At 45.8% G+C, this 23,980-nt stretch overlaps 1 long non-coding RNA gene across 3 annotated transcripts in view; it reads left to right on the forward strand.

Moving 5' to 3' along the window:
* The window catches only part of LOC311519634, a 183,675-nt gene that overhangs the window by 135,393 nt on the left and 24,302 nt on the right, over positions 1-23,980 (forward strand). For 2 of the 3 annotated variants that reach the window (XR_014711332.1, XR_014711333.1), the window contains exons 4-7: positions 14,232-14,374; positions 14,679-14,710; positions 17,148-17,235; positions 19,075-19,288. This is a non-coding gene — a long non-coding RNA (uncharacterized lncRNA). Of the gene's footprint in view, positions 1-14,231; positions 14,375-14,678; positions 14,711-17,147; positions 17,236-17,483; positions 17,516-19,074; positions 19,289-23,980 lie in introns of all 3 variants that reach the window. The other variant, XR_014711331.1, reaches the window with a different exon arrangement.

The raw sequence follows: 23,980 nt of genomic DNA on the forward strand, positions 1-23,980 counted from the left end.
CTTCACCCACTGATTATTGCGCTCAATAGTATTCAGGTCAGCAAAGTATTTGAGCACATGCTTAACTTTAAGCACCTGCTTAAGTGCTTTGATGAATAATATGGCCTACTATATCAGGCCTTACATAGCCAGGAAGGATAATTCTCCCTTCGCAGTTGGAATTCTCTGGCCCATATTATGCAGACTAGATGATTGTAGTGGCTGTAAAATCAAAGAATCTATTAATAAAACAGATTTTGTGATATGTTCAAAAAATGTGGATTTACAGGAATTGGGACTTGCAAAGTTAAAATAAAAACCAACTCAAATACCGAAGTCATCCCAAACCTAGGCGCTCTGGGTAGCCGTGGTGCTGGCTCTGTGTGTGCTCTGGGGCTGGAGCACACACGGAATTAAAATAGTGGTGGTGCTTAGCACCCACCAGCCACAGATGTTTGGCGATGCCACCAAACAGCTGTTTGGCAGCTCGGGGAGGGGCTTGGGTGAGAGCAGCCAGCGGGCAGGGGCCTCAGGGAGGGGGTGCAGTGAGTGGGGGGGCCTCAGGGGAGGGAGGCAGAGCAGGGGCAGGAAGAGGCGGAGCGAGGGCAGAGCCTTGGAGGAAGGGGCAGAATAGTGCTGGGCCTTGGGGGTGAAGCACCCCCAGGGAAAACTAGAAGTCAGCACCTATGCTGGATAATGATCCTTTTCCTCTCTCCCTTTTACACACATCTCACTCCACTTGCAGAGATTCTTAGAGTGCAGTCCCATGAGAAAGTCACGTGGCTTCTGTAAGCCAAGTGATCATTCTTTATCAATAACAACATGTAACACTTCAATAGAGCTTTAGAGCACTTCATAAACATTATCTAAGTAACCTTCACAGTGCCCTTTTGAGGTGGCTTGATGTGCTTTATCATCCCCATTGTCGAGATGGCAGTACTGTGACAGAGAGGAAGTGACTTGCTCAAGGCTACAAGAGCAAATCGGTGTCAGAACAAAGATTACTACTCAGGGCTTTGTGCCTTCCAATCCCGTGTTCATTCCTCCTTATCAAGATGTCTCCTTGCTAGGTCCTTCTGTGCTGTTACAGGCAACAACTCAACATACATTAGAAACTTTATAATGAGTGTTCGCAAGTAATTAACATAACCGTAGCATTCCTTCTGGGTGAACGAGGCACCCTCATGGAGAGGGCCAGCCAAAAGGCCTATGTACCATTTAAGTCTCACGAAAGCCCTCAAAATAGGGCATAAGTAATACACAGGTCCTGCGTGTGCTTTGGATGCGTGAAGTGCAGAGAACACGGCTGGCCAAAAAATGTCCACCAAAACTGCTTTTCAGTGGCAAATTGGGTTTTCAACCAAATGGTATTTTTTTCACAAACCATGCCTGCTGTCCATGGAAAATTTTGATTTTTTTTTTTAATCAGAAACCAAATCCCCCCCAAATGAATCGGACATCCTGTCCCAGTGCCTCCTGGGCATTATAGTTCACTTTCCCTGGCCCCCATTCTCCTCTATAGGCTGGGCTTCCCAGCCAGACAACATCTCCCATTACGCGCCGTGGACAGGAACTTCCATGGGGCATTTGCCTGCCCTCCACCACAAGGAGAGACCACCAGGGTGCTATGGGACAAAGAACAAATGTTGAATTTCCTGCAGGATGGAAATGCTGGATTTCACTTGGCTCTAATCGTCACCAAGTTGCTACTATGGGAGTGCCTGGTCTAACACCTGTGTTACACCTCTGAGCATGCCCAGAGTGAATTCAATGGTGCAAATCAGCACAGCAATATCACTTTACACCAGCTTTACAATCTGTCCTTGTGTCTCCAGAAGCCTGAGTGTGTTCAAACTGAGCTGGGTGCTCATGAATTATCAAAGGTTGCTACTGCTGACACCAGGGTACCAGAGACACCAGAGTACTTATCAAACATTACAATAAGCAGCGCTTCTTGTGCTAAAGACATTGGTCCGACAGAGTCATTTAAAAATACAATTGCAGCTCATTTCTCTTTTTGTGTTCATCGTTTTTATTCTGCCTCTCATTGCTCGATCTTTGGCTCAGACTCAGTCCCGTATTTAGGCCCAGGTCCTGCAGTAGGATCCATTCAGGCCAATGCAACCTGCTGGAATCCCACTGCAATTAATAGGGCTCCATATAGCCACAAAGTTCGGCCATAGCATCTCGGATTGCAGGATCAGGCCCTGTAAGATGGAGAAGTATGGCAAGTAAAAATTAGGATCAATGTTCCTTAAATGCTATATGTATAGAATTAAGGCTTCTGTTTTGCAGGGTTTGTTCATTTCATTTTTGGAGTTTATGTTTAGCAATGGTTGAGTTTTAGGTAGATGTCCAAAATTGGGTTTATTTTTCAGAATTGTCTCTTTGTATCTACTGTAATGAGTAATGTACATGATTTACATTACCAATTACAGTAGCATATACTGTACTGTAATGAGTAATCTCTTTGTAATGTTCCCTAGTGTACTCTAACTGTTTCAAACAGCCCTATGTTAAACCACACTAGGGACCCTTTAGTGCCTACTTCACCAGGGTCTAATTAATGCACAACACATTACTCCACTTTAGAAATCACCCCCCACCCCATAGTCCATATTACTGCTCCATGTAGACAAGTCCTTAGATACAAGTAACATTTCTGGTGGCTAGCCACTGTTTATTGGGTAAACACCAATTTTCTTTTGGTTGGGATATTTTATCAGTGAAAACTGATAATCAGAAGTCCTATATCTAATGCAAACTACTTGATACAACAGATCCTGACCGGGGCCCCTAAGCAAACCATAATGAAAATAATAAATAATATCAAATGACCAGAAATATGCTTTAATACCATTAACTGATATAAATATAGGAACAAAAGGTTGTCTGGGCCCATGGAGGAACTGGATCAAAATGAAAAATGTGGTTTATCCAGGCTGCAATTAGTGAGCAGTGGCTCTGTGTTTCCCTGTACCCATCCTGCTGAGCTGTACACCCATCTCCCACAGCTTGTCCTTGATTACAGTCTACAGAACAGCTCAGACAGCATATTTAACCAGATTGTAGGCCACACCTGCATGCTGCAGCAGTCATTAGATCCCTGTGTGTCTGAAATACTTCAGTAGAGCCAGATTCAAGGAAGTAGGGGCCTGGTGGTGCTCTTAGTCTCATCTATTTAACAACAGCTCCATTCCCTTCAATAAAAAGAAAAGGAGGACTTGTGGCACCTTAGAGACTAACCAATTTATTTGAGTATAAGCTTTCGTGAGCTACAGCTCACTTCATTGGATGCATTCAGTAGAAAATACCTCCACTGAATGCATCTGATGAAGTGAGCTGTAGCTCACGAAAGCTTATGCTCAAATAAATTGGTTAGTCTCTAAGGTGCCACAAGTACTCCTTTTCTTTTTGCGAATACAGACTAACACGGCTGTTCCTCTGAAATCTGATTCCCTTCAATGGAGCTACTCCAGATTTACAAAGGTGTCGAGGAGACGCTAGCCCGAGATGTTTTGAGTACCTATTCAGACAATCGTTCCTTGGCTGCAGAGTTTCCCTCTATTCAGCCCTGGCATAAGCAGGCTCTAACTTTTGCGCAGGATGACGTGTTAATAATCGAACCATTACAGGCCTCAGCAGAACCTGCTCAGATCATCTGCATCCATAAAGACCTCTTCCTTACACAAGACAACTGGATTTAGCTGGTAGTGTGGATGAGTCGCCTGTAGGGGGTGCACATATGCAACCCCACCCTCATGCACACTAGATTCCGCTAATTTCCATTGCAGATAGATTTCAGAGTCAGAAAGACCCCAGCACTCAAATGCACTCACTTCTGGGGTGGAAGACAGTCATCACAGAGGCAGGCCAGCAGGGCAACAGCACTCAATGCCCATTGTCACTTGTGCAATGTTTAGTTTATCCTTCTGAGATAGTGTTCTGGAGAAACGTGATAAAGTTTCTGGTAAATCAACATCTTGGAGCAAACACTACATTTTCTATCTTCAGTGATGGATTAAAACTGGGTTAAACAGACTGGCTGACTTGCGGGCTATGCTCTGTATATTCCCCACTCCATGGGATTTTTCATGGGTATCCCAGAATGTCCAGACTTCATACAATCATAGAGAAGGAAGCATGGGGTTTGGGACACCATGCTTTTGCTCAGTCTGGGCCATGAGCATTAGCCTGGGCTATTCTTTCAAGATGCATCTAGCTAGTCAATCCACTTGGTGGAGGAGCCGCTGATGTCTGCGTGGTTACTTTATACCGTGTGCGGAATGTACTTTATACCAACAAACGATAACTTGCATCAGTGTCAGTCTTTTCTGTTGGTGTAACAGAACAGGAGATGGGGGAGAGGGACGATAGGCAATTTTCTCAAGGAAAATTTTAATTTTGCCCAAATGGAAAATTGAAACAAAATAGTTTATTTGGTCTCAGGTTGACGTGAATCAAAACACTGGATCGGTACAACGCTAGTCGGTGTCCACCCAAGCTACCACGATGCTTCATGGGGATGTAGCTTGGATGCCTCCTGCTCTCATTCTCCTCTGAGGGACAGGATGTCTGGTTGGATATACATCTCCCATGATGTACTGCAGGATCCTTTCTAGCGTAACCACTGTGGTGCATCCTGGGAGTCCCATGACCACAGTGCATCTTGGGAGATGTAGTCTGATGGGGAAGCCCCATCCATAGAGGAGAACTGGGCCATGAGGCACTTGAACTACAGCTTCCATGAGGCACCACAGTGGCTCAGGCTGGTACAATTCAGTGTTGAACCAAGTAGAAACCAAACGTTTCAAGATTTCCAAGAAATTTCTCTGGCCTTTTTGTTCCATGAATTTTCATCCCAATTTGGGACAAAACCAAACACCGAAATATCAGAATGTGTCATGGGGCTGGAACCCTTTACTCTGTGTCTGCCCTGAGCTCCAAATTGTCTTGCTTCACAGTTCCCAGGGCCACTTCCTACTTCTCCCTATCTCCTTCAGTCTTCTCTGCAACCTCCCCAGCACCTCTGTCTGCCAAGCCCTTCCACCACCCCTGTTCCCTCTCCCTGGGGAGCTACTGTTTGCCTGGATCCAGACACCTTGCTGCGGCTCTTCCCCAGGTCTCCTCCCACACCTTCCCAAGTGGCTTCAGGCAAGCCTCTCCCGCCATCCATTTCTGACCTCCTCTCCACCAGGAATCATGGCAGCCCTGACCCAGACCCCTCGCTCTTGGAGGGCTTCCCCAGACAGCTGCTGTTCCCCTCTGATCTCTCTTCCCTAGCGAGAACAGGAAGCACTTTATGTCCTGCTTCTGCCTTCTCAGCCGGCCATGCAGCTCTCAGTTACCTGATCCCTGCAGTACAAATCCCAGGCCTGGGAGGAAAGCTGGTGGGGCCTGAGCTCATCCCAAAGGGTGAGACATTGTGTTGAATCCATTTATGTTCTGTTTGTGCATACGACTGTAGACCTGCAGATTTGCAGGTGGAAGCGATCTTGGGTGAAAAGGACCTGGATTCAGACGGTGGCTCTCTGTGACCCTAGGCAAGCTGCTGCAATATGGGGATAATGGACGTTCCCTCTTTCCCAGAGTGCTGGGAGGAGAAATCCGTAAACACCTGGCAGGCATTCACATGCTGTGGAGATCTTTGCCGTCTGTGGGGTTTTAAGTTGCATGTACTCATGTTTAGGTGCTCTGCGGTAACTGACTGCTGTCTTGTAGCAGGTTCCAGCGTAAGGATTACTTAGTGGGCAGGATACTCTAAAGTGCTTCGCACCAGCTTAACTCTGCTTCCATTGAAAGAAATGGTAGAACTCCCATTGCCCTGGGTTAGGCAAAAGCTGGGTGCTTTTGACAATCCCAGCCTTGGTTATTTAATCACAGGTTTTTATAGGCATGTTTTTGCGTTGTAAATTCTGCCTTGATCAAATGCTGCGGCTACAACATTCTCCTGCAGGCTCCCAAATGGTGTAGCTATTTATAGGTACTTGCTTTGGCCTTTGGGGTGTGCTTGGGGTGGGTGAGGTCCAAGAACTGTGCTGTGCACTCAGGATACCTTTGCAGGAATGTCGGTATTTATGTATCCCAAGCAAGCATTAGTAGTCACCAAGTCCCTAGGAGCTGTGTGTGTACACCAGAGGCAGAATTTAACCCTGCATGAATACATGGATTGTATATTTATTTATTTCAATTTTACATGCTCCTATACAGAGGCCCATCCTGGGCTCTTTCTGAGCCTCCTTCTGTCACTCGAAATTACAACATTTATGCAAGCCACAGCCATAACAGCTTCACCTCTTTACCAAAAAAAAAAAAAAAATCAAATAAAACCCATTCCCCCACAGCACCTCAGACCATATTCCATCCCATCTGGCCCTTGTAGATTAAATACAATTTGGGGTAAATCTCTGGCACAAGGGGAAGAAAAGGGCAGAAAGTCAATACTGAAGCAAAAAATATTCTAACAAATATGGGTCACTTCGGGACTTCACTGCTGACCAGAGGCTGCAGACCGTAGGAAATGCTCAGGATTGATGCCCTGCCCCATAAGGATGAGCCCTTGTAACTTGAGCAATGGGAAAACCCGCCGCGCCTGTAAGCAATATAGGGCACATGATACACAGATATGCAGTTCCAATTCCATCCAGTAGAAGGGCATGATAGACATTATTGGTGGTCATATTATTTATTTGCGGTAGCACCCACTATGTGCTGGGCATTTTAAAATTCTTAGTGACAATCCTTGCTCTGAGAAGCTCACCATCTAAAGACAGAGGTCAGGAGAAGGGAGAAAGCAATAGGCAACATTTATACAATTTATATACTCACTGACTAGGTTTTTACATATTCCTCTTGCATACAGGAATGCTACACCATGGCAATGGACTTCTGGTATATTCCAAAAAGACATTGTCACTAGGCACAAATTACATTTAAACCAGCTGAAGATCTGACTCATTATCGTCACAATTCTTCTCCTTGTCCCACCAACAAGAACCCTTCCACCTCCCACCTCTTGGATTTCATGGCTAGCTTACTGAAACAACCAAAGAACAAGTCCCAAAGACATTCCATCCCAGGCCTTTGAGATTCATTCAAAAGCAGCTTCTTACATTCTCTCTCACTTCTGCACTCAAATATTTGAATTGTTAGGGTCGTGCAAGTTGTCACCAGTCCTGGCAGTTTTTGAGCAACATGTGAAGTGTCTTTTGGGCTCTACCCCACAAAAGCAAGATGAGGAACGACCCATGCAGAGCTGGTCCCAAAGAACCACGTTTATTCACTATCCACAAACACACAAGGCCGAGCTATACAGAGAATGCGGCTCTGACTGGTTTCTTCTAAAACACAGCGCAGATGGGCAGACAGACTATGTAAAGGGATACTACTCTATTCCTATACGCTAGGCTATGTATGGAGGAATCTCTCTCAGCCTGGCAGTATACTTCAGAATAATAAAAATGTGATCCCCATTGTATTAAAGACAAAGGCCACTGAAGGTATCTCGCTTTGGCACAGCATGGGATTGAAATTCCTTTCTCTGTGTACAGTATTGCATAATAATCAGAACTCTGCAGCCTCTACTGTAGCTGCTTTTGGATCAATAAAGGCAGAGCTACGCCCACCCCACATTCACCCAGAGCAAACACCATATATAAAAGTGCTCACAAAGCAAATATCCGGTCACACAGAAGGAAACCTTTTCACTGGTCACCCTTACCCTCTTCACTGCCCTAGGCAAACTGGCATATCTATGCCCCTCATTGATCGCAGCGACACACACATAATCAACAACCCCCACGTATTTTGCTGCCCCTGGTATTTGCATATCCTAGGCAACGGCTGGACCTGGCTGCATAGGGGAACCAAATGCCAGGCCTGCATGTAATCAGCCAAACACAATTACTGATTCAGTGATTTGATTGCCGTGCAGTGTATCCGGAGCTTGTGTAGATCTATCAGCCACACAGGTCATTTCCCTCAACTCATAAGAAATTGCTTAGTTTCCCTCCTCCCCCAATAAAAAAACAAGTTGCTTCGATTTCTAAAAATGTATTAGCCCACGGGACTGATTTTCATGCAGTGGAAAGGCAAGCAGCAGCCTGATTCACCACTGCCTGGCTCCTGTGATTTCAGTGCAGTGACATCTGCATACTACTGGATCCAGGCCATGGTGAAGCAAGCCTCCAAATGACACAGAGAAGGATGTTTCAAAACCAGCTGCTGTGTCTGCACAGCAAGAATTCAAGGGCCTAGTTATCCAAAGACAAGTCTTAATAAGGCACCATTTCTAAAGCACCTATGTGATTTAGGCTTCCTAGTCAGTTGGGGCCAGAGCCACAAAGGTACTTGGGCACCTAACGCCAACATTTAGATGCTGCTGACATTATCGAAACCACTGTTCAGCTGCGGCCTAAAGTCCCCTACATTCCCACCAGGAGGCAGGCGCAAAGCTGACTAAGTTCTGATGTCACCCTTAGCTTGGAGCTTTAGCCCCACGCAGCATCCCCAGACTAAGCATTCCCGAACCTAGCCCCCTGCAAAACCTGGCCCTGATGGTGTTCTCAGAGTGCACCCAGAAGATTGGGCCTGACATGAAAGACAGGCTGGGGATACATGAGTTTGAGACAGGATACTCGACAGCCAAGTGGTTAGGGCCCTTATGTGTTCTAGGCTTCTGTATCCTAGGCCATAGGCAAAGGGAGGAAGTGTCTCCCTTTCTGACTAAGCAAGGTCACTGGTGATGTGGAAGAGGCAAATCTGATGCCTCCGTTTACCCATCTGTAGAAAGGTAATAAGAGTGACTTACTGCCTATTGGATTAATGAATGTTTTCAGTGCACTTGGGGCTACTCACTAGAATGTGCTATATACATAAAAATTATTGCTAGGGTTTTCTTATTCTGAGTCTTATTTCTAATCACTAGCTTTTGCTGAGCTCCCTGGCATAGCATTTCAGTCCCAGCTGCCAGACACTTTAACCACCACAATTCTTGATCCCACTTGGTTTAATTGATTTAAACGTCATTTGGCTCATCAACATCAATCCTTTTTAAGAGACCAAGATTCCGATGACCTTCCCACTCAAACAATTCCTGTAGATGGGTCCTGAGGCATCGCCCAATCAATCAAACAGACTCTATCACGTAAACCCCTGCTGAAATGCATAATCCACAGCAGACACGTGTATGACGTGCTAAGCCGAACCTTAATGCTTTATGAGTTTGTATTGGGTGAGATTAAAGCCAGTAAAGAAAAGTGACAATATAATTAAATTTAACCTTCTTGGAGGAAGAACCATCTACCAGAAACTAGGACAGTGACACTAAACTTTAGAAAGGAGGATTTCAAAGACACGAAGAAACTAGTCAAAACCCCCCTGAGCCAAGAGTTAGAGCAATGCAGCTAGAAACTCAGTGTAAGTGGCCGGTTCTACAGGTGCTTTGCATTGCCAACAAGGCACGAAGTAGCCAGTGACACCAGTGAATCAGGCTTACTTTGCACCAGTGTACAGGATTACATAAGCTACAAGGGAGTGGGAAGACACGATTCTCATCATCATTTCTTAGAAAGAGTCAATACAAGTGCTGCAAATGCCATTGAAGTGAATGGAGGGACACTGATATGGACTAGCTAGGGATCTCTCCCGAGTTTTTATAAAGACACGTTAATGGATGTTTGTTCCTGGGCTAGAACCGCGTCTTGGCCAGACGACAAGTTTTAGAATGGAACAAAGTTTTAGAGCCCGGTTATAAATCCCTAAGACTAGAGATGCTTGATTCTCAAAGTGCAGATTCCGCTCTTGATGTGAACGTTCCCAAAATGCAGCCACGTTCGAATCTGGGGTCCTGGTTTAAACCAGCCGTGACAGATTGGAGGAAGACCCATAGCTTCATTAACTTCTATGGATTTATGCTAGTTTACAGCAGCTGAGATCTGGGCCCGGCATCCCAACGTTCCACTCAGATTCAGGCCCATCCTTACCAACAAGAGTATAATGGGAATACTGACAATTCTTAGCAGGGGCAGTGATTGCTCATCCGCTCCTTTCCCACCTCACACTTGAGTTGTCCACAGTACTATGAAACTGAATGATGCTACAAAAGATTCCTCAGGCTGGAGGAGTGACCAGCAGCAATCACCCAGAAGCACCTGCCTCTTGCTACCAACATACTGTATTTTGAAATGTGAACGAGATGTGGCAATCCTTTGCTGCGTCTGCTGCTTTTTCTTTCATGTGCTAATACAGCACATAGAGCTTATCTCGTTTCATTTATTTGTGGCACGCCTATTTGCAACATTTCACACAGAAACCAACCGAGCCTGCAGTTCTGTGCCAAACGCAGCCACAAAGGTTATGACCCTACCCCTATTTTCATTTGCCTTGGAGATTCTTAACTCAAGATTACACCCTAAACTGTAGTACTGGTGACCAGAAGCCATGGAAGTTGTAGCTGGAAGAGCCTGCCTCTTGCCTGGCTTTGACAAAGTCAAAAACTTCATTTCAACTAGGGATCAGTTACTAGCAAGGTGAATAGCTAAATAAGAGTTGTAAGCTTGGTCAGCATGAAGAGCTCATTCGGGGCTTGATCTTGCAATGTACTAAGCATAACCTGTGAGATGCGGCCCATCCTTAGACTCCCATCAAAGTTAATGGGAGCTGACACTGCTAGCATTTCTGAGGATCAAAACTTAGCTGCATAGCTCAGCCAGTACAACATGGGATTTTTTTTCACCCTTGTATTAGCATTTTTAGATGCAGGAATTTATTTCCTCTTGGTATGTGTGTCAGAAGGTTAAGGCAATCCCAGAGCTGACTGCAGTATATATTTGCTTTCATAAGGGTTAAATAGGCAGCAGGTATTCTTGGGCGTATGTTCATAATGCAGGTGGCAATGATGCTTAAAAGGAGGCACCTTTCTTTGTTCCCTTAATGATTCACGACTTGGGAGTGTGGGAATTAACTTATATAAATTTTTGCTAGTACGTAGATACACCTAGATCCTGAAATAGTGGATTGGTGAGAACCTGTTACAGAAACTCTATGCATTGTCCTGGTGGCACAGAAAAAACAAAGACTGGAAGTGGCTGCGTAGCACTCCTCCTAGATACGAGGAAATATTCTTCTGTAATTTTTTATTTATCGCATTTTGCAGCTTATTAAAAAGCCCCACTGGCCACCAGTGGAAATGCACATTGAGAAAGGCCGGATTTCGAATGGGCCCTCAACCCAGGCTCACTGGTTGGGCCTAAACTTTTGCAGCTGGAAGACTATTGTGCATGCAGTTGGTGTAATTTAAACATCTCTGTGATTGTGCCTGCATGACAGCGAGTTCACCATCGGTTGCTCCAGCGCACAATTACAGGTGTGAAACTCTAAGTATTTATAGCCCGTACAAAAAGGGAGGCTGGGTTTTAAGGAGTTGCTCTGTGGTCCCTTTGTGAGGCTAAGTCTGTCCCACAGTTGGGTGGGCGTTGGAGAGAAACACATCCATGGGGGTTTTAACCCATGTGCCTCATTGATGATGATGGTCACAAAGGACCTGCATAGCGCTAAGAAGCTATTCTTCCCTGAGAGTATCTCTAGAAGATTTAGATTCCTTTTGGGATGCTGGTGTGCAAGGACTATAATTTCATGCAATACTTTCATTTTGGTGGAAATTAACCTTAAATAGCCATAAATAGGTGAACATCTATCTATCTATCTATCTATCTATCTATCTATCTATCTATCTATCTATCTATCTATCTATCTATCTATCTATCGAGAGCACTGGTTGCCATAGCGTGCAAATCACCCTGGTGTCTTTTACCCAAGGTTAAAATTTGTATTTCAAAGCTGAGGCACTGAGATATGGTGTCCTAGTAGTGCTGAAACCAGCGGCCATTTAGAACCAAGTGCCATATTCTTGGCTAGTGCCCGAAAGTGATGCTCCACACCTTGTTGGTAGTCTCCTGCAGGCTAGACAAGATAGGCTTGGTTCTCCTTTGCAGGGAGGCCCCCTTGCACCTCTGTGGCAGACTAAAAACGTCTGAAGAGAGTGGTGGAGGGCATTACATTTCTGCTGCCAGAGTGGCGTAGTGGGAGGAGAATTAGTGTCAAGGAGAATCAAGCAGCTTAATCTTCAAGTTAGGCTACCCGCAGTAAGTATCCTGTATGTGTTGAATTGCTCCTTTTATCCTGAAGGATCTCCAAATACTTTGCAAACATTACCAGCGGGCCCCCAGTAATCACCCAGGGATCACATCACCTGTCGTCCAACTGCATCAACAACATACAACACCCCTGAAGCATGGGATTGCAAGTGAAGAATGTCTTCACCAATTAAAGTTTTCAGGGGGAAGACAGGCAGGCGGGCACGCTATAATTACCCAAGTTGCAATTTGGCCAGAACACTCTAGTGAAAAGCATCATGAGATCTTTAATGGAGACTGCCTCGTTCTGACATGCTAGGGTGACACACCCCATTTGCACAGCTGTCACTGAGTACACAAGGTGTACTGCCTCCCCTCCCCACTAAACACCAGCACCACGTCCTTCAACACCTAGGGGTAGAGAGGAAATGTAGGTGCCGCTGAATTCGGTTGGGTAGGCCCCTCTGTGAGAAGTAGCTGAGTACACTGGAATGCCTAGGAGAGCATCCATAAGGCAGAAACACCTAATCATTAGCATGTTGGCAGCTGGAACCAGGACTTTCTGCACCACGTCAAGGACAGGAATGTAACGTGGAGAAAAGGGTGGGTGTACTTGGGGAACGCCCATGGAGCGAGGAATTCTCCCATGACCAAGTGGCATAAAATCCAAAATCTTCAGGGCAGCCTGCACTTCCTGGCTCTTGCTGTTATCATCAGGTTTGCTAACATACATATCCGGACTCTTTGTGGCAATGTATGTGAGACATGAGGGCCAAAATCTCCATTACTAGAAGCAGCATAGCTGTGGGCGAGGTTGCACGTCCATGACAGACCATCCGAGCTCTTGGCTCCACGGCACTGAATAATGCGGCTATGCCTGCTGACAACGGGTGCTGTATTATGTATCCTGTTTTGCAAAGACAGCTGAGCGGTAGCTGTGGCCACTCTATGGCACTATCCTGTGATATCACCTGTTTACTCAGCATTCTCTAGGCTGCAATGTCATTCCCAATGCAGCTTTTTCAAGACAGGAGTAATAGTGTGGGGGTGGGGGAGCCAGACGCCTCCTTGCACTGGCAGGGACATAATTAGTAAAATACTCACCGCAGCTGTGGGCCTTGGTACGCTTCATAATTGGAGGCACTGTACATGTATGTTTCACAACCAGGCCTGAGGGATTGTCTGCTGAGGACTGCCCTACTTCCCGTCGCTCCACATGAGATCAGCAGGTTGGAACCTCTGACTATCGCATGGTCTAACACGGACTGGGCATGAGATGGGCATTTCTCCTTTGAGGGCCCATAGTTCTTTCCCCCTGGCTATAGGGCAGTTGTTGCCCAGCATTCAAAAAACATGAAACGCCCCCAAAAATCGTGAGATTGGCTTGCAAATCATTGTCTATATATTGTGCTTTTTATTTGTCTTCTGGTTTCCTAGCCACTGGGGTGCACGCTCTTCATGTTTTCAAGGTTTCCAGCACAGCCCTGAGGGCTAGAAATGTATTATTTTTAATGACAGCTGAGATGCTCAGGATAGCGGGAGCGGGGGCTTTAGGAAATATACCCAAAAGGGTGACAGGTTTCAGAGTGGTAGCCGTGTTAGTCTGTATCAGCAAAAAGAACGAGGAGTACTTCTGACACCTTAGAGACTAACAAATTTATTTGAGCATAAGCTTTCGTGGGCTAAAACCCACTTCATCCATCCGATGAAGTGGGTTTTAGCCCACGAAAGCTTATGCTCAGATAAATTGGTTAGTCTCTAAGGTGCCACAAGTATTCCTCATTCTTTTTGCCAAAAGGGTGAGACTTACGATCAAATCATGAGCAGATGACATAGTGAATCAAAGCCGTCCTTCCTGGAAAAGCTGAAGTGGGGTTCATGTTTGGGGCCAGACCCGTAGGTGGTGTAAATGAGGATAGCTCCATTGATTTCAAATTATAGTAGCTGAGAATCTGCCCCATCTGTTTTGTGGTGATGTAGCTGTCACTTTGGGGATGGTTGGTTATTGCCCGGGATGGCAACATTACTTGAATGGTGCCATTTCTTATTTCACCAGGTTGCCTGTGGTGTATCCCACACCCATGAAAGAGTTAATCTTCTCGCTGTTTTTTTCTCCAGGTGACACTGTTCTACTTTTAGGCCCACTGGCTCATCCAATGAGAGTCTGGTCTGGCGATGTCATGCTTATAATTGAAATGCCATGCTGGAGCCCCGGTGGGCGGAGTCGTGTGGAAACCGTCAGAACTGGTCTCTCCAGCTCGGTGAGCATTCCATCTCCAGTACTCGTGCAATTGAATTAAATCTCCTAACGAACCAGCTAGCTATTTTCTAACCATGTCCCTCTGGACTGGCTCAAACCCTTGCTCCAAACTCAACGTTGCCTATTGGAATTTGGCCGGGAGGGGGTTAGCTAGAATTACTGGGTGGAGCGTAAGGCCGCACAAAAGGTTTCCAGTTTGAAGCACCATAAAAATGAAAATGTGTGAAGTTGCATTTGATGATAGCTGGTGTTATTAATCAGCTCCTCTTCACAAATAATGGATTGTATGTATTGTTTTCCTACAGGCTGACCATTCCATTGGGCGTATCTCCAACCGGTAGGAGCAGCAGCAGAAGCAGCCAAAGCAAACAACTGGGGATAGGGAATAAAATAGGGCCCACTTGGAGCCACCCTTCCATGCCAGCCAGCCCAGGACCCATAACTGTGCAGGGAAGACCCCCATACACATCCTAGGGAAACTAAGACCCAGGCGGTCCTTCCCCTCCCCCACACTCTGTAGCATGGGAAAATTGCAGAGGGACCAGCAAGAGACTCCAGCTCGTAGGAACAGAAGCAGCCAAAGCAAGGCCCTTTGCACAGGCAGAGAAGTTACAGTGTTGTCTGGACTTTTTCTGCCCTGTGCTGATTGGCTGTTTGCTCCAACCCTCCCACTTCCTTCCCAGACTCTTCACCTCAGGGTCACTCCACACCTGCTCCTTACCATCTTCTCCCCTGACCTACCCTCACCCCCCTTCACTTCAATGGCCCCTCTCTTGTCCCTTTTCTTTCCATGTAGCTGATCCTCTCCTTGTAGGGTTTAAGGCCAGGAGGGACCACCAGATCAGCTCCTAATTAAACCCACCTTAAAATAAAACCATGGAACTAACATGACATTTTCCTCCATCACCAGCTCATTCTGCATATATGTTCTGCTCCTCCCCGCCACCTGCTCTCTGGCTGGTCTATTTCAATTGAAAGCTCATCAAGGCAGAGGCTGTCCATCACTCTATGCTTGTGTACAGAGTACACTGGGCCTCATTCTTGGTTGGTCCTTGGACACTACTGTAATAAACATGTTTAATAATAACAATACACACGGTGACCAGATAGTAAGTGTGAAAAATTGGGACAGGGGGTGGCGGGCAATTGGCACTTATGTAAGAAAAAGTCCCAAATATTGGGACTGTCTATATACAGTCAGGACATCTGGTCACCCTAACAATACATATGTGGAGGAGATGTATTGCAATCACGCATGATGCAAATATGGATCTCATTTAGAGTTTGCGATTGCTGTTATGCAACGTTCCCAAGTGACAGCTAAAGGACTGCTCTGGTTTGACGTCCATATTAATTCCATTCTCACTCTGAATTACTAAATATTCCCTAAAAAGAGCAGGAGTACTTGTGGCACCTTAGAGACCAACAAATTTATTTGAGCATGAGCTTTCGTGGGCTAAAACCCACTTATCAGAATTGGGATTTAAATGCAACCTGAAGATTATAGGTAACAACTGAACTGGACCTGGTTCAAGTCTATTCAATAAGGTTTTACACATAATAAAGTAACTCAAGAACCAAGGTTTTCATAGGCAGTTAGGGATGCAAATTAAAACAGTGTGTTTAAAGTACATTTGAACGCAACAGAATGACCTTATCCAGCCATGTATATTTTCCTGAGTGAAAGTAGCTGTTAAACACTGGCAGGATAATCTCCAGAAGTGAGAATTATGAAGGGCTTTAATCAAGTCCTAAAGAACACTTTGTCATGCGACATAATAGCAGGGAAGCTTGGATTTTCAAATCCATTTAGCGTTGGTCCTGTTCAAAGTAAATGGTAAAAACTCCTCTTGATTTCAGTCGGAACATTTAGGCCAATGCTGACAGTTCATGAAAATCCCACCTTGGCTTTCCTAATGATACCCTGGGTAACAGAGGGGCATTGTCGGGTTTTGTACTGTTTGCACAAAGCCACTGCATTGTGGGAATACTTGTGTCAATCATAAGAGCCTGGTTCTCAACCTATTTACCTTTGTGGACTGAACATGCAGCTCTCTGTATGTGATGTGGGCCACGTCCACACAATATCTATACTGCCTGTATGGCCCTGAGGGTGTCACCTGGGAGGCAGCTGTGTGCTGCTTGGGCCCCAGGTTGAGAACCACTGACACAGACATTGAGAATACGTCTGCACGGCATTGAAACACCCACAGCTGGCCCATGCCAGCTGGCTCGGGTCCACGGGGCTCAGGGTATGGGGCTGCAAAATCGCGGTGTCGACTTTTGGGCTCAGGCTGGAGTCTGGGCTCTGGGACCCTCCCTGTCGCGGGGGCCCAGAGCTTGAGTGCCAGCCTGAGCCTGAAAGTCTACACTGCAGTTTTACAGCTACCCAGCCCGAGCCCTGTGAGCCCGAGTCAGCTGGCATGGGCCAGCTGCAGGTGTTTGATTGCAGTACAGACACACCTTTAGGGCCCAGTTTTTAAAGAAGAAAATCCAAAGGGCATGTATCCAAATATGCATTCAATTGCAACTGTACAGCTGCAAGCCGAATTACAGCTGTGTGTGCAAACTGGCCAGTTGCAAATACAAATTCACCTAACTACCCCTTTGTGCATGCAGACACCTAATTTGTATGTGCAACTGCAGTCATTGGGTGTGCAACCTACGTCCAGATTGACGTGTATTTTTGGATCTCAAACTTGTTTTAAAACATTGACCTTATCTTTGAAAGAGATGGTTGTGTGGCTGACAATTACAGTTTATTCCCCATCTAGGTAGCTCCTCAGCCATTTCAGAGCCACCCCATGCTCTGGGTGTCCCTAAGCCTCTAAGTGAGAGTGGATGACAAGGGTGGATCACTCGGTAAGTGCCCCGTTCTGTTCATTTCCTGTGAAGCATCTTCTCACCGGCTACTTGTCAGAAGACAGGGTACCGGGCTAGATGGACCATTGGTCTCTGACCCAGTATGGCCGTTCTTATGGTCTTATGTTAACTGTAAAAATAGCAGAACAAAAACTCCTCATACCTATGTGGCAATTGGTAAAGCTCGAAAGGGTGCATTCTCTAAGGTGCTTTCCAGCTTTTTTAAAAATCCTTTTTTATTCTCACAGCTGTTTATATGAACTTCTTGGAAGCTTGAAAGGTAAATCTGTTTTCTTGTCACAGTACGCACTACCTTCCCACATTCCCATAATGCCGTTCTGCTATTGCACAGATGTACAAAGGTCTTTAATGTAGGGTGGACTGTATGTACAGGAATGCTGGCATTGTTATGGATGCTCTCTATTTGTTTTATTTTAAAAATAGAATGTGGCTTATTGATGGTATTTTGTTTTTAACATCTGCATGGGCTTGGCAAAGAGATAGGGGGAAAAAAACCTAGGTCAGATTTTGGGCATTTAACACTTGAAGTGTTGATTTAAGTCTGATGATAGAACTAATTCAAATTGTCCTTTGGTTGTATTTAGAGATTGAAAAATCCTGTATCATTTTTCATGGCAGTTTTATTGTTGTGTTACCAAGATGTAACAGCTTGGAGTTATTTTTGATTCCTGGCTGTTTTGTTTTGATACTATTCACTCACCTCACTCCACCTGCAAGACTAGGAATATTATAATATCCCAAACTCTGTTATCTTGTTAAGGCTAAACTCTTGTTATCTTGTTATCTTGTTATCTTGTTATTTTTCTACGTGCTCACATAACATCTAAATAAGATTGAGACTCACAGTTCATGTTCATGTTTCTCAATTTGACTTTCATCATAAATGAATAGTGTGGCAACTGGGAGGGCGTTTCTTGTCCAAAACCATGGCGCAGTTTTGTTCAACTCTGTAAGCCAGTTGCCATGCTTCACCCAAGAGGTGGCTGCACTTCAGAATTGGTTGAAGTGATCCCTGTGCATAGACTGTAAAGTGCTCTGGAATCCATGTGATTGGAAGGAGCCCTATAAATGTGAGATCACCCTCATGCAAAGTGTTCAGCTAAAACCTAGAGAGCCAAGGGGTTCTGGTGGAGATCTTAGAACGCAAAAGTAGGGACTGAAGTCAGTGGAAGCCACAGATGCTCAGCACCTCTGAAAATCAGGTCAGAAATTTGCGCTTGCAATTACTTCCCTCTGCATTGTCACACCTGTAAGCAGTTGTGAGCACAAATCATGCCACTTACACAGATGATAGTTGTGAGAGGAAGGATGGTTTCACGGTTAAGGCATTGGACTGGCACAAGGGTCAATTCCTGACTCTGTGAGACCTTGGGCAAGTCGCGTAATCATCCTGTACCTCTGGCCCCATTGGTGAAACCGGGATGAGAACACCTACCTACTTCACAGGGGTCTTGTGAGGGGAAAGTCGCGAATGTTTTTGAGGTGCTCAGACATTACAGTGGTGGGAGCCATATAATAACATTTCCTCGCTCTTATATAGTGCTTTTCATCCACTGATCTCAAAGCACTTAGTAGATAGACTATACAGTCATGGCCCTTAAAAACTTGCTAATTGTTTTAGCTAACTAAATATGTCTTTGAAATTAGTTAGCTGCAGTATTCAAGGGCTTGCCTTTAACAAGTACAAGGGAATACTTCTGAGGCTGACGATAGCTTATCTGTCTTCAATAAAACTGGCAAAGTTTGAAGGGTCACCATTTGGAATGACCTGATTTGTGGTTTCAATCCGGTACTTAATTGTGGTCTTTGCACTCACAGCTGACTGGGATTGGAAAATTGGACGTGCAAGAAGGATACTATTGCTGAAAAATCTGGCCAAAAACAGATGGAAGCTATGTTGATGTTACCTGTGTCTGAATTATGCATGAAGAGAAGGTGACTATGGATGGGATCAGAGGAATGGCCAGAGTGGATCAGACCAATGGACCATTTGGTTTCGCATCCTGGCCCCCAACAGCTGCCAGTAAAGCAGGTGAAAATTTTTCAAATGAAGGTTACGGCTACACTTCAGAGGTTACAGCTGCACTGCCTGTAGCACTGCAAGCGCATAGCCCTCCCGTTGACTTAATTCCTCCAGCCGCTGCGAGTGGCGGTAGCTATGGTGGCAGGAGAAGCACTCCCTGTCCCCGACATAGTGCTGTCCACACCTACGCTTAGGTTGGTATAACTTACATCGCTCCAGGGAGTGGCTTATGCACGCCCCCGAGTGACATAATTTATACCAATTTAAACTGAAGTGTGTTCATTTGTTGTTGACATTGTTGACGTTTGTTTTTTTCTGGGGGGGGAGGGGGGAAAGCGTGCCTTTTTCTATAGTTTAAAAACAAAAAAACCTTGACAACGTTATTGAAATAGTCATGCTACGTTGGCACTGGTAGCTCTCAGCTTCTAGGGCATGTCTGAGAGTATGTCTACACTACGAAATTAGGTCGAATTTATAGAATTCGTTTTTTTAGAAATCGGTTTTATATATTCGAGTGTGTGTGTCCCCACAGAAAATGCTCTAAGTGCATTAACTCGGCGGAGCGCTTCCACAGTACCGAGGCTAGAGTCGACTTCCGGGGTGTTGCACTGTGGGGAGCTATCCCACAGTTCCTGCAGTCTCCGCTGCCCATTGGAATTCTGGGTTGAGATCCCAATGCCTGATGGGGCTAAAACATTGTCGCGGGTGGTTCTGGGAACATATCGTCAGGCCCCCGTTCTCTCCCTCCCTCCATAAAAGCAAGGGCAGACAATCATTTTGTGCCTTTTTTCCTGAGTTACCTGTGCAGACGCCATACCACGGCAAGCATGGAGCCCGCTCAGGTAACCGTCACCGTATGTCTCCTGGTTGCTGGCAGACGCGGTACTGCATTGCTACACAGTAGCAGCAACCCATTGCCTTGTGGCAGCAGATGGTGCAATAGGACTGGTAGCCGTCATCGTCGTGTCCGAGGTGCTCCTGGTCACCTGTGTGAGGTCGATCAGGAGCACCTGGGCAGACATGGGCGCAGGGACTAAAGTTGGAGTGACTTGATCAAGTCATTCTCTTTAGTCCTGCAGTCAGTCCTATTGAACCATCTTATGGTGAGCAGGCAGGCGATACGGATTGCTAGCAGTCCTATTGCATCATCTTCTGCCGAGCAGCCATGAGATGTGGATGGCATGCAGTCCTTCTGCACCGTCTGCTGCCAGCCAAAGATGTAAAAGATAGATGGAGTGGATCAAAACAAGAAATAGACCAGATTTGTTTTGTACTCATTTGCTTCCCCCCCCAGCCCCATCTAGGGGACTTATTCCTCTAGGTCACACTGCAGTCACTCACAGAGAAGGTGCAGCGAGGTAAATCTAGCCATTTATCAATCAGAGGCCAGGCTAACCTCCTTGTTCCAATAAGAACAATACCTTAGGTGCACCATTTCTTATTGGAACCCTCCGTGAAGTCCTGCTGAAATACTCATTGTTGTAAAGCCACCCCCTTTGTTGATTTTAGCTCCCTGAAGCCAACCCTGTAAGCCGTGTCATCAGTCGCCCCTCCCTGCGTCAGAGCAACAGCAAACAATCGTGCATCTGTGTTGAGAGTGCTGTCCAGAGCGGTCACAATGGAGCACTCTGGGATATCCCCCGGAGGCCAATACCGTCGAATTGTGTCCACAGTACCCCAAATTCGAGCCGGCAAGGCCGATTTAAGCGCTAATCCACTTGTCAGGGGTGGAGTAAGGAAATCGATTTTAAGAGCCCTTTAAGTCGAAATAAAGGGCTTCATCGTGTGGACGGGTGCAGGTTTACATTGATTTAACGCTGCTAAATTCGACCTAAAGTCCTAGTGTAGACCAGGGCTGAGTGAGGATGCTACGCATCTTTCATGCTTCTGTCAGGCTGTACAGCTACAGCAAGTGAACACTGGCTGGTATGACACCGTTTCCCTTCCACCCTCCCGGATACAGTGCGCTAAAAGGAGCAATCTTTAGCGACAGGCAAAGCCGGAGCTGCAGTAAATGAGGGTAGCTTGCTTCAGGGCGCTGTAACAAGTGAGAGAATGATAAGTATGCATGGCTTTAGCCAGCGAAGTAGGAATGATGTAGCTTTGCTTATTAAAGCTTGTCTGACACTTTTGTCCACTGATTGCGCTCATGTGATGGGGGATGAATATGCAAATTCACAGGTGACTAGTGCTCCCCTTGCTCACTTCTTGTTTTAAACTGCTCACAAGGCATGAAATTGCACCAAACTTGGAGCTGCAAGACAGTGCAGTGGCAGGAAAATATTTGAGCTTGGTATCATTTGATCTACCACTGTTCTATGTTGACAAATGATAGATGCCTCATTAAACCACTCGATAGCTCAAAGTTATATGCCTCTCCACAAACTAGCAATAGCCCAGTGTGCTTCTAAAGCTGTCTTATAGTAGCCCTTTGTAGTATGTATACCATTCCATATGTTTTGAAGGAGCAGCTGCTTAGAGAGTCTTTACTGATAAATTTCAGAGTAGCAGCCGCGTTAGTCTGTATTCGCAAAAAGAAAAGGAGGACTTGTGGCACCTTAGAGACTAACCAATTTATTTGATTATGAGCTTTTGTGAGCTACAGCTCACTTCACTGGATGCATAAAGTGGAAAGTACAGTGAGGAGATTTTATATATACACACAGACCATGAAAAAATATACATTGTAAGGAGAGTGATCACTTAAGATGAGCTATTACCAGCAGGAGAGTGGGATGGTTTTTTTTACTGATAAAGATTCAGATGGAGAGGGATTTCTTCCTGACACTAATAGAGCTTTCGGATGTGTAACGTTTACCAACAGATTTGGCCTATGAATCAGTGTTGTTAGCATATTGATTTAAAAGCTGCCAGGAGTTATTTTAAGGAAACGGCTCTTACACCCATTACTGGAAATGCCATCAAGGATATGAGAAAGACAACTCACTGTGTTACATTCAAAGGTAGAAGCTGCCAAAACAAATAACTTTATTGGCTCCCATTTGTACCTGATGGCCATTGTAGGAAAAAGGGACTAGCCTACTAGGGACTAGCCTCTTTTCTTGGTGTTGGGAATAAATTGGCCTTTCTAGCGCTATATAGATATATATAAAAAAAAGTGTTAAACCCCCCCCCGTGAAATGAGGCTCCTTATTTAAACCAAGTATCAAGTCAATCAGTGAGATTCCAAAGGAAAGAGCTACAAGCGCTTTGCTGTCAGAGAGACGCAATTGCTTTATATACATTCAGTTGAGGATTTTTTTCAAAGGTGCGCAGCATTGGCCTGTTAAATCCAACTCGGCTCCTTTTAAACCCAATCGGAGCCCTTGTGAAAGCCCCATCCCCACGGTTTGCTGAAAGCTAACCTGGGTATGGCATTTATTTAAGCACAAGTAGGCTGACGGGAGGCAGGTTAGTTTTCTGGGCGTGATTAGAAACCAGAGCAAATAGTCTAGGCAACAGTCCTAGCTCTGCCATAGACTCTTGCAGGACCGTGGGCGAGTAACGACCCTCCATACGCCTCCCTTTCCCTCCCTGTCAGCATCTCCCAAACTTTGGGTCCAGAGTGTGGTGAGACGGGTGCTGCGCAGTGATAGAGGGCGGCGTGCCCTTCTTCCGCCGGCCCCTCGCTGTGTGTGCTGCGACATGTTGGCACGCTCACGCCACGCCACAGGGAGGCCTCAGCTGCCGCAGTGCGGAGCCCACAGGCCAGGCGAGGGAACCCAGCCTGGCCCAACCCAAAGCTGGGTTGGTTTCTGACCCAACCCACATCCAACACTTGTAGTTAGGGACCCTGAAGGTCGTGTTACCAGCACTGAGCCCAAAGGAGGTCATGGCATCAAAGTCTGGGAACCACCCGTCTGCGTAAAGTGGGGGAGCCATGCTGAAAGCTCTTCCTCGCAGCGTTGATGTGTGGGCTGGCCCATTGGCACGAATACACTCATTCACGCACCAGCTCCTGCCAGCACTTGCATATTTGATTCATAGTAAAAGCTGGTAACGGGCAGTAATCATTCAGCGTTAAAGGCTGTATGAGGGAAAAATTAGCACATGTTTAAAAAACAATTGTAGTCCATGACTATTTTGGCTGGAGGACATAATTACCATTTAATCTGACTCATGAGACTTTTAACGTATAAACCTTTACATCAGTTCGCAACCCAGCCCGGCGGCACGTGCTTCACACTGAGACGCAAAGTGGAATCTAGCGCATCATGGCAGACGCTGCAGACCTTAAGCATAGGCTCACCATTTTATTTATTTAGTCGGCTTGTACAGACCCTAGCACATGGGGTCCTTGTTTGTGACTGGGACTCCTAGGCTGTACAGGAATACAAATAATAAATGATGGGACTTACTCTGCAGGTAGGCAGCCATCATGTGAATGAGAGTTTGTGAGGTTGCTGGAGCTTACAGGGAAAGGATCATGGCGGTTTGATTCTACACACTGGGTTCTCACAGCACGGAGTCTTTAAACAGCTTATTAAGGCAAAATGGAAATGGCTCACATGACACCTAAGACAGGATGGCAGCCTTTCCTGCCAGTTTTAGTAGCAAGAAACAGCAGAAAAAGCCACCTTGGGTGTGGGGGGGGGAAGAAGATGCTGTTTACTTAGAGGCTGGTTCCATGGAACAAAGTGCTGCAATCTTAGCCATAAAATGTCACAATACATTCCAGTCAGGCGGAAGCTGTCTCCTTGA

The sequence above is a fragment of the Lepidochelys olivacea genome (genome assembly GCF_965140295.1).
Source record: "Lepidochelys olivacea isolate rLepOli2 genome assembly, chromosome: 4".
NCBI lineage: Eukaryota > Metazoa > Chordata > Testudines > Cheloniidae > Lepidochelys > Lepidochelys olivacea.